Source organism: Schistocerca serialis, chromosome 3 (assembly GCF_023864345.2).
Source record: "Schistocerca serialis cubense isolate TAMUIC-IGC-003099 chromosome 3, iqSchSeri2.2, whole genome shotgun sequence".
In the NCBI taxonomy this organism is placed as follows: Eukaryota; Metazoa; Arthropoda; class Insecta; order Orthoptera; family Acrididae; genus Schistocerca; species Schistocerca serialis.
Window position 1 is genome coordinate 560,885,189 of NC_064640.1, and position 12,712 is coordinate 560,897,900.

Sequence of the window (12,712 nt, forward strand, 5' to 3'; positions counted from 1 at the left end):
CCTGGTGACAAAGGGAAGATAAATTTTCTACTCAGCGTAGGATGACGAATGAATGGCCATAATGCCATTACAGTATCACTTATTACTGCTATAAACAGCAATATAAGAAAAGACAGAAAGGTACTTCTGCTAGCAAGAGCGAAAGAAACACAATTCACATTACCGGAAAGTCCTTGATGAAAATTTCATCTTCAACACTGACAATGTTGAGCATCAATGTACAAAGTTCTTGACTGTTATACAATAAACTTGTCACAGGTATGTGCCGAGCAAAGTTGTGAGGGACATAAAAGACCCGTAGTTGTTTGACATCAGTCTTAGAAATCGGTCACGAAAACGAAGAGAGCTTCACTGTAAGTGTAAAAGGAGCCAAAGCCTCAAAGACAAACAAAAACTGAATAAACCTGAAATTAGAGTAGCAAGAGGTAAACATTTTTAGCAAAACAGTTTCTGTGAGGAAGAGTGGACCGTAATTCCTCCATTAAATCGTCACACGAGCATAAAAACGGAAGATATCGAATAAGGTATGATGGAATATAAAAGTAACTGAAGATGTTTAACACGAAAGGTCACTGGACCAGATGGAATACCAATACAATTCTACATTCAGTATGCGAAAGCACTTGCTACTCTTCTATCAGCAGTTTACAATAGATAACTGGTGACGCGAAGTTTTCCTTATGATACGTAATGGTACTTGACAGAATCACATTCTTTCACTCATCACTACCCTTACTTTGTAAATCACTGTTCCGCTACCTGTCTCCAAAATTAACATGATTGTAATGGATTTACGCTCTCAATACATAATTGTTCCGTTACATTGTTTCCGGCCTCCTCTGGTCATTTGTGAAAATATCTCTAGCAGTAAGCATAACACCTGTTATTTCGGTTCAGTTTTAATATTTCTTTATTTCGACAACTCATGTGTCAAAGCGGCTCTTAACATGACAATATGGAGAACCGATAACGCAGAGTGAATACAAGTCATTACGTATGTTGGCATACCAACATCAAATGTGATCTAATACTCGAACTATATTTCCATTTCTGAAGCTTTCAGCACAAATCTTACAATCTGTGATTGCAAATATTACAGAAATGCATATTCTATGTGTAGACATCATAATGTGAAATTGAATGGAATACAATTTTCCATGAAGAACAAATAAATTTTATGAGGTCATTTAAAACGAAATGAACGACCTCATATCACCCTAAGAAGATCATCGAATTTCGGATGAGATTAGAATAAGTGTGTAATATTTACAAGAACCTTATTCTCTCAGGAGTGAGATCCGGATGTATGAGATACCGTGCTGGGTAAACGGAGAGAGTTACTCCAGTTCCTCTTACTCTTATATTTAGGCAATGAAAACAGACTTACAAATATAATACAGTAATTAGTACAAGTCTATTGTTGAATTGCGTACATTTACTTTACTTGGTACCAAATAAACGTATACTACCAGTAGGACCCTAGTACAGAATAATATGAAAATCAGATAGTATGAATAGTATTCACAATGAAGCTTATCTGTGGTAATCAGCCTACTGTTTCGAATATTTCTAGTGGATTAAATATATTAGAAAATCAAATGTGGCAGACTATCAGATGTCCTTTACGTCATGAGGATGATTCAACAGAATATCGTCCTTCTGAATACCGAACATGTCATCATTAGTCTGCCTTCTCGCTGTCAAGAGGGATCTAAGGACTTAGAGAGGTACTTGTACAGGCTAAAAAAATAAATAAATAAAAATAAAAATTAAGCAGTGAAGCAGGGCATAAACTTCTGAATTCAGAATACCTTAAGAAATGGTTCACACTGTTTACACCCATACCCGGTTCCTCATGTGTACAGATAGTAAAAGAATCCGTTGGTGTTGTTTCCATTTAATTAGTAGATGGCGTTCTAGTTATGAGGTCAATACGACTCTCTTTCTTAAAAAAAACGAGATTGTAGTATTATACTCAAGATCGCTACGTGAGATTTATTTGGATAGCCCTAATGGGGTTACACCTTTCTCGCGACGAATGTTCTCCAAATATTAAAAATAAACATGATTTCTTTCCTGTAGTGTCTTCCTGGAGACCTTCGAGCATCACTGTGAGACCTCCGAGCTGACCACACATCTCCGCACCCTACTGTGCACCTTTCCTTCAAATCTTTGCTATCTCTTACGCTAACCGAGTCTTGTAAGATCCCCGGTTTGATCAACTGTTCACAAGAATTTATTCGAAGTGTACATTTTAGGCAGACTTTTTCATGGATGTATTACAGTTTCTGAATGCACTTCAAACGAATAGCAGTGCCACTCCTGACTCCCCCAAAAGGATTGGTTTTTGTGGTCGCTCCATCTTAAATATGTCCTATTAATGTCTCAGCACTTGTCGGTAGGATTAACAAATAATGACGAGACATTTGATCAACTGACGTGCTTTAATATGTATTTGCTTCTGTTAACAGTTAAGGGACCTCTCTTGCCACCAAGTGTTATTAATTTGCACATTACATATCTTGACACAATTTCATTTCCCTCGAGTAACACAAAAGCATTACAGAAGATTTTCACAAGGTTATTCATATACAAAGTGAATCGCAACAATCCTGTCACATTTTCTTACCGTACACAAGGCACCAAGTGAACTTTTGTTGCTTCATCCCCAATTTTGGAGACAATCAGCACAGTTTAATATCATGTTTTGTTTTGCATTTAAAGAACAAATCACAGCAACAGATACATTTCTAGCTCCATAATGCGAAACATTTCGAGTATTTATTCTCATTATTAAGTACAAATTTCTTATGTTGTTAATTTTTGTAATGTTTGCGTGTGTGTTGTACTGCCTCTCTTACCCTGTTGTTACCTTTTTGTGGTTTTACTATTGTCATAAAATTCACATTTTTGTGACTATTAAAGTGCTACCGTTAGAAAATAGCATTTTCTCTCTGCCTACTTTCAGATACTACCCCTCTTGCAGTGTGTATAAATACGCACACACGCAAACTATCATCACGGACGCCGTTTATGAGGAACTAAATGTGGTGTATAGGTACACTAACGCTTCCGAAAGAGTTTGGATACATTCAGAGATGTAACATTTTTCGTGAATTACATTATATACATCACGTTGTCACTTACAGCCTCTACTATAAGACTACTGACTGTTTATGCTCTATACATTATTTTATATCATTATGTTGCAAATACTGAGTGGTATGTATGAAGGATTTAACATATTTGTTGACTTGCAGTAGTTATTATAAACGGATGAAAGTTATGAGTACATTAATCGATTCACCATCTAGTTTACCATTTACAATTTTTTTTCCTTGAATTTTTTCGTGCACAAAATTATCAGTACTTTCATTAGCTCCACCTTATGTGATTCCTAGAAGTGATGGAGTATCTTAAGATCTCTTTCTATGTTTCTGAATGAGTGTCCAGTGTTTTTATGCATGTTGCCAAGGCTTATTTTGTGAATTGGTTATCTGTGGTGCAGCTGATATATTCAGTGTGTTTCGTCTCGAAGTTCTTCCCAGCCTGCCCTCGACAGTAAACTGAACAATTTTTAAATGTATTTCATGTATTCCTGAGCCAGAGATACATCTTTTTTATTGTTGTAAGGATGGAACTAATTTCTGCTGGTTTTTGTTGTTTTACTGAGAAAGTGACTTAAATTGGTATCCTACTTTTTTGCTGGCCACACTTTTGAATGTACGATAATTTACTTTAACAGAGCTATGAAATTCTTTCTATTTTATTTGTTTCTCCATTTTTTTCTGTCATTGAGCTGTGGATGTTATTAGATGGTGCAATTTGCTTAATGATATACGGTTCCTTCATCTTGTTCTCCTAGTTCAAATAAATTTTGTTTACTCTATGTACCGTTGTTTTGTGTGCAGTCTTCTTGGGTATATTTGGGTGACATGAAGTGGTAGGGATTGTGATGCTGGAAGTTGTCTTTTTCTTCTTGTTTCGAATGGGCCTACTTTGGACCACGCTTGTTCAACTGTTGCGCTTTTATCTTTGCCCAGTACTGTCGAATCCTCTGTCAGTGTAACTCCTTCCTTTGGGGCTTTTCCTGATATCCTCGGACTTCCTTCAGGGTGTGTCTCACAGACTGTATGTTCTGGAGATCAGTTATTCCCAGTTCTTTCATGTCCTTCTCGGGTTCTGTCAGCCAAGGGGTGCGAAACTTCTTGTTTTCCCATAAGGTGAACAGACGGTTCGTCAATCTATTTAGAGGAAATCTTGGAACATGGCTGTAGAAAGCTACCCTTCTTTTTCTTGCACAGTTTGAGAGCCTCTCGATATGAATTCCCCAGCTTCTTCCACCGGGCCTAGTATCTGCCTGAGGATTCTCCTCTCTCTGACTTCCAATTTCTCCATCAGACTTCTCCGCTTCATTAAAAAACACATTCCATGGCATACAGGGATTCTGGTCGTATGACTGATGTGTCGTGCTTCAGTTTCAGGTTGCGTGACAGGCATTTCATGCTGTACGTGTTCATAGTCAATCGATAGGCTAGTTCCCACTTGTTGACTCTCATGAATGACTTTTTCTGATAAGTTGGGTTCAATCCATTCACCGAGATACTTAAATATCTCAGTCCTTTTGATATTTCTCTGGTCTAGTAACATCTATTTGTTAGCTTCTTCGATGTTGCTGAAGAACTCAGTTTTCTGCAGCGACACTTGAAGACCCACTTTCGCTGCCTGTTTTCTGAGAAGTTTACCTGCATTGTTTCCGTTTCAAGAAAATCAGCAATCAACACCATGTCTGCAAAAGCCAGGCAATCTACAACCAGTAAGCAGTCAAGATACATAGTTGTCTTTTTCTATATATCTTGACCGCCTTTTGTGGTGGTTTCCTATAGACAGATCTAGAAGACTAATGCTATCATTTTTGTGGTGTTCAACTGTGAAATTTATTTTCTTGTATGCATTACTGAACAAATTTATGATTTTAGTTGTGTCATTGGTGTCACTTTTGACTAATATTAAAAAATCATCTACATATCTTTTGTAGTAGACTGTTTTTAAACAAGGTTCCTGGTTGCTGAATGTTTTCTGGTCTACGTGGTTAATGGATATGTCTGCTATTGTACACATATGCATGAACCCATTGCTAGCCCATCTGATTATTGACAAATATTACCACTGAAGGCAAAGCACTTATGTTTGACGATTAGTTCTAGTAACCTCCACATATCACATACAATAGATTTACTAAGGAGGTGAGAATTTTTGCACATCACAGAAAGCAAGGAGAGAAATTTCTCATTTGTAACATAGATAGTGAAAAACTTAAGTTCTTCAAATGTTTCTCATGTATATAATAACTATAGCAAATGCATAAATACGTGCATTTCTTCATACATACCACTCAGCTCTGACGACAAAACAGTATAAAATAGCGTATCAAGCAGAATCGATATTTTAAATAGTCATTAGTGTTAGTATGAAGTTAAAATTGAAAACTTGTTGTAAATAATTTACTCCAAGAAAAATGAAACACTTCTCGTTGTATCCGAAACCTTTCAGAAGGCTTACTGTTGTAATACCTTAACGCAACATTTTGATTTCACATAACAAAACGGTGTCACTAACGGTTTGGTGTGTGTGTATTTGAGCAGGATTAATGAGACACTGTTCTATCAGTAGACAGAGAAGAACTTCTACTGCACGTAAAAAAAGCACAATATTTACATTTCTTGATTTTCTGATTGCAGTAAAACAACAAAAAGATGACTGTTGGCCAATAGGGCAGAACGACACAAACTCAGTCATCACACAAAATGTCAGTGTAATTATTTGTATTTGATAATGAGAACGATTTCTCGAAACATGTCTTTTTATGCATTAAAAACGTAATGAGTGCAGTTTTTTTACTGCATAAATCATCAATGACTCAATTATTCACTTTCAAAAAACAACGATTAACATGAAAGAAGTTACGAAATCTTCAATCTTATCACACCCCTGATATGGTATTGCCTTATAGCCTTTTATACGTGGTGACACCCTGGGAGGCCACAGAAAATCCGCAGGATCAGGAGCCTAGAGCAGTGTGTGGTGTGAAATGGGACGACCATTGACAGAAGTCATGGATTTTAATGTAAGACTATGACCCATGGTCCAATGTGTCTTTAGTCGGTTTTGTTTTATGAACATCTCTGTTGTCTTGGTTAGCTTTTCAGCGTTTTAACCCCATGAACTATATTTTAAAATCTGGTGATGAGACTAGCGTCTCTTGAAGCGCGTTGTTGAGCTGAATTTAGGACGAAAACTCGGTTGAATGCTAACAAATATTACTATAAAAACGTGCGGCTGAGGTAACCAGTAACCCAATGACCCTATCGAGATTCGCCACATGTCTGGACTCATACAACGGGTATTCGTAAATTCCCATGTCTAACTTCTAGGACAGAGTGAGTACATAATATTTTGAATAGCAACCCATACTGGAAACGTACAGTAGGTAAATGAAGCCGTTCGAATCAGTCCTGAACTGTAGGAAAGGGAAGTTCTCAAACGGATTCCTCGTGGAACTATGGCGGATGAGTTCGACTTCTGTTTCAGCCCGTCTGTGGACAGCCCGTCGATTTGCCTTTACATAAATATCCTGTTTCTCGGAATTGTTCATGCCATTGCCTAATGCTCTGTGCTGTACGAGGATACACACCACACCTAGTAGGAAAGTCACGCTGAACAGTTATTACCGACCCGCACTATGCTAAATGTAGAACACAAAAGGCTTTTAGTTGTCCCAACACCATTTTTACAAGAAGTGAAATGGATGCACACTGCTGCTACCTGGCGGGAAGTATGAAAAACTCGAGAATTGGCTCTTCCCAACAGCACGTTGTTCACGCACATACCTCAAATAGCATAATATGTACAACTTTCTCAAAATAGAATCGCCAGGGACTAAAATAATCTTCAAAATTCGACAAGTATCGGTATTACACAAAACTCACTGGGCTACGTCAAATTTGTCAGACAGCATCCATTAAAGTACAGTAAAAATCTTTAATTATTCATATACTGTATTCAAATACCTTCACTCCAGCACATTAGATGTTTACTTACTGTATATTGAACAATAGAACACTGGACTATTACACTAACTGATAAATAACACGGAAATTCCATATTTTTACTCGATTTTTAAATTCGTTTATTATTGTATGAAGCCGGCAATGGTGACCGAGCGGTTCCAGGCGCTTCAGTCCAGAACCGCACGACTGCTACGGTCACAGGGTCGAATCCTGCCTCGGGCATGGATCTGTGTGATGTCCTTAGGTTAGTTAGGTTTAAGTAGTTATAAGTTCTAAGGGACTGATGACCTCAGATGTTAAGTCCCATAGTGCTCAGAGCCATTTGAATCATTATCGTATGTACATACATATTACTTCTATGTTTATTTGCTTTAAATTTCATATTTTTCGCCACATATCAAGGAGGGAAACTTGATTAAATTTCCTGTTCTAAATTGTCTTTTCTAGGCAATTTTTTGCACCATACAACAGCTCCAGCAAGTTGGGAGAAATTGTGTATGCTGCATATTGCATAACATCGTTTCTACATGCAGTTGCTTCTTGTGGCATATTAATTTTTCTAGGGACATCATTTTGCTCCTCTTCTTCATCCTTTGTTTCTTCTTCATCTTCCTCTGTGTTGCAGATTTCTATTAAATCTGTTACTGAAGAGAAAGTGCAGTGAGTTAACAGAAAGTCATCACTTCGAATGTAATCATCGACACTACATGAAATGTTTTGCATTTTCGTTAATTCAGCATTAGCTGCTGCATTTTCGTGAGCTTCAATGGCCACAGAAGCATATTCTTCTTGATCCTCAAAGTCTACTTTGTTGAAGCACTTGATGACAGTTTCGGGTTTTATTTCCTTTACTGCCATGCTAGTTAAATTTACTGCATCCAGGACAGAAACTGACCGAGCAAGAGCAAACGCACTGTCGGCTTCTTCAACACTAAGAGTAACAGACTGCGTCAATAATCACCTATAATGACCCTTGAACGTGTAAATAAACCCCTGGTCCATGGGTTGTGTGAGAATGATGGAACCTGGAGGGAACGAAGAGTATTTCACGTTTGATAACAGTTCTTTCCGTGGCAGATTGCATTCTCTAGAAAAAGGAGAACTTGGTGATTTCCTTTTACATTCTGGCATTGAAAGAGCCCAGCCATTCTTCCATAAGGCCACTCACCATCCACGCCTTTTTATTGCTTATCCATGTGACTGGAAGCATACAGACGTCTATCTTTTTGAAACAACGCGGTTTTGCCGCCTATCCAGTCGCCAGTGGTTTCTCCATTTCACCTAACATGTTTCCACACACCAGTAAAGTGAGTCTTTCCTTGGACATTTTTCGCTGGCGCAGTTTTCTCCTCGAATTGCTAGCGATTTTGAAGATAGCTCGTGATAAAACAGTCTCGTTTCATCGGCATTGAACACGTCTTTCGGGTCTTGATTCACAATTAAGCTGAACAGTATTGTCTTCCATTCTGTTGCTACACTTTCTGCACATCCTTAGCTTACCCACACACTTCAGTCCACACGATGTTGTGCCTAACTTTGAAACTGTCCAGCCATCCGTAATTCCAAGTTCTTTAGCGACTTTCAGAGCCTCACACTGTAACATGAGCCCAGATAAAGGTAAGTCTTTTGCCCACACACTTACGAACCATTCCCACGCTATTTCATTAATTTCTTCATTTCCGATCTTCTTCGCCTTTCTTTTCATCTGCTTGTTCCTTTCAGCCATTCAACCCGAATCTTATCCTTGTTTCTTAAAGTCCAATAAATTTGCAAGGCAACATAATATCTCGCGCAGAGAGTTTGTCTTTCTCACCTGCCACGATTACGGTAATCTTTTCGTTAAGTGTTAACCACACATGCCGTTTGTTCTACATCATGTCACTGTATTTCTTAATGTGCTACTAGTCAGGTGAAACTAGCAGAAAATAATGACATTGCCAGGTAAAACTATTGTTTAACGGAACAATATCCAGCTATTTCACTATGCAGTGTTGCAGCAGTGTGTTGGCAGATGAGAAACAATGTTCCTCTAAGCGCCGGCGTGTGTCAATAATGAGGAAAACGAGAAAGCCGACAAACAGAGTGCTGACGAACAAATCATTTCCTTTGATGTACTGTACCGATAATGAGCGTAACTTATTCGTTGTTGCACAGAGCGGCATGGTTTTAGTTCCACACCAACAGCGACGCGCTGCTTTGGACCTCTTTTCTTGGTTTTGCGAATAGAGGTGTTAAAAGTAATGTCCTTGAAGAGTCGTGAATAACTAATGAGCTGTAATACCTTACTAGTGAATAGACTCTTTTCCGCATTATACAATGAATTATTAATTTGCTTCTAAGATCTGCTTTCCATTTCCGCTTTAGACACTTTCCGCTTTATACACAAAATCGATATATAAAAGTGCACTGGATGCGATGAGACTGAAATACTTGTACGGTTTGGGCAGATTGCCGAATTATACACGTGCACATTTGAGCAAGTTTTACTATGATTTTTTTTAAATCGGGTGATTCTTTTTGTTATACCCTGTATATTCATTCAAAATCCACCTAAAATGTTATTTGTGGTTAATATATGCTGCACAATGAAAAGTAACTTGGAGGAAATGGTTCAATGGCTCTGAGCACTATGGGACTAGACATCTATGGTCATCAGTCCCCTAGAACTTAGAACTACTTAAACCTAACTAACCTAAGGACATCACACAACACCCAGTCATCACGAGGCAGGGAAAATCCCTGACCCCGCCGGGAATCGAACCCGGGAACCCGGGCATGTGAAGCGAGAACGCTACCGCACGACCACGAGCTGCGGACTAACTTGGAGGACTCGGGGTAGTGGCTCATAATAAAAGGTATTAGCTACAACACCTTCTCATATTTCGGTACACGATCACTGTTTATTTGTTTTTGCAAGAAAGTCATGCTTAGAATCTGAAGCACCTGATAAAAAGCACTCTGGTATGATCATTGTACCCATGTGCATCATTCTTCGTCCATCGATGGGTCATTTCTACAGAGCTTTCAGTGAGAAGCCCTTATACATCATCCACACAGGCCCGATCTCTCGACATGTGCTTGCCGTACCATGCATCGCTGAAGAAAGACAAAACGTGAAGTAGGTTTACAGCATGTGCCAGAAACCCATGTCTCAGGATGTAAACTGCATACTAGTAATGTCTTGCTGAAACTGTTTTTACTTTTCAGCTGAACTGCGTGGATGACAGGAAGGAAACTTGGCTTAAACTGAAATGTTCGAGGACCAGGATTTCGTATCCTGTACAGTTTGGAGTTGGCAAGCAAAATGGATGTAAACACGAGCGGCTAATAGTTCAGAGGAGAAGAGCTATTTCGTTTAAATGAAGTGCTACTGTACTGTAGTCCCAAGGGGATGTTATAGAGCCGTTAATTTCCACAATAAATATAAATGACCCAGTTGACGGATCGTGTTGTCGTCTACAGGAAGGTAGAAACTTTTAACCGAACTCAGGAAGATCTGCAGAGGGTCGACACTTGATGCAGAGAGAGACAATTGACCCTCAACACAAATTCATATAACATATTGGGCATAAACAGGCATAAAGACGCGTTATTCTATAATTGCACAATTGTATAACAATCACGGAAAGCAGTTATATCGATAAAATATGAAAGCACTTACGTATATAGTGTTTTAAAGCGGAATAACTGCATAAAACTTATCGCTTTTAATGTAGAGTGAGATTCTTAAGAAGAATACTCAACCCACCCATCAGTTAGGTAGCATATAAAGCCTCGTTACACCAATACTGGATACTGATTATCGTCTGTGATCCGTACCAGATAGTGTTGATCGAAGAAATATAGAGGTGAACCAAGGCAGAACAACGTCTTTCGTTGTGGGTTCATTTAGTATTAGAGAGAGTGTCACGAAGATGTTCAACCAATCCCAGTGGCAGACAAAGGCGTTAAGCAGCCTGGTGTGGTTTAGTGTTAAAAATCTGACGGTGTACATCAGGAAATAATCAATCAATATATTGCTCCCATCTACATATATCTCGCGAAAAGTCCATGATGGTAAAAATACATAGATGCAAGTTCACATGGAGGCATACTAGCAGTCGTCCTTCCTGCCAGCCATTTGAGAGTGGAGTAGGAAAAATGGAGCGACACTGGTACACAAAGCACAATTCGCCACAACCCATAAAGTAGCTTGTTACGTATAGATATAGGTAATTCACAATTTCATTCCGTGGGAGAGATCATCGTAAATTTTAGGACTGTAAGGAGAATAATTCTGATAGTCTACAGTCAAGTCAGTCAGCCAATAATCCGTAGAACAGCAATCTAAAATGACTTCCACTTCAAATGCTTTAAACAACCAGGTCACGCAGTATCCAGTGCAGCAGCCCAGCAGCAGGATTTTATCTCTGGCTACACTTCAGCAGTTAGGCACATAAGATGACCAGCTTTAGTCCCTTATCGGATGCCGAGGGAGACATTCATAGCGAAAATTGCACGGTTTCGACCTTATTGTCTACTATTATAAATTCCCTGTAGCATAAACATATCAGTGCCCGTATATTTATAAAGTTACAGTCCTGCCATGCCTGATACGTAAAATGGCAGAACTTGAAAAATGATTGCTACTGGAGTCTGTCTGACGTTCACATACAATTTCTCTCCTAATAATATTTACATACATCGAAAAAAGATTTGCATCACTCGGTTCCGAGAGTTCCAGAAAATGTACGGAAAATAGCAGTAGACATCACCATAAACATTATCTCCGCCACTTTTAATGTTCATGAAATGCACACATTGCATGTTGTACCACCTTACAGAGAGACCTTTAGAGGTGGTGGTGAAGATTGCTGTACACACCGGTACATCTAATAACCAGTAGCACCTCTTCTTGCGTTGGTGCATGCCGGTATTCGTCGTGTCACACTTTCAACAAGTTCATCAAGGCAGTGTGGGTCCAGATTGTATCATTCATCAACAGCGATTTGGTGTAGATCTCTCAGAGTGGTTGGTGGGTCACGTCGACCATAAACAGTCCTTTTCAATCTATCCCAGGCATATTCGAAAGGGTTCATGTAAGGAGAACATGCTGGCCACTCTAGTAGAGCGATGTCGTTATCCTGAAAGAAGTCATTCACACGATGTGCATGATGGCGACGCGTATTGTCGTCCATGAAGACGAATGCCTCACCAATATGCTGCCGATATGGCTGCACTATTGGTAGGAGGATGGCATTCACGTATCGTACATTCGTTATGGCGCCTTCCATGACCACCAGCAGCGTACGTCGGCACCCCAAAACAGCAGGCAACATCCACATGCAGCACTCGCTGGACAGTGTGTCTTAAGACATTCAGCCTGACCGGGGTGCCTCCAAACACGTCTCCGACGATTGTCTGGTTGAAGGAATATGCAACACTCATTGGTGTAGAGAACTTGATGCCAATATTGAGGGGTCCATTTGGCATGTTATTGGGACCATCTGTACTGCGCCCCATGGTGTCGTGGTTGAAAAGATAGACCTCGCCATGGACGTCGGGAGTGAGGTTGCACATCACGGAGCCTACTGCGTACAGTTCGAGTCGTAACACGACATCCTGTGACTGCACGAAAAGCTTTAATCAACATGGTGGCGTTG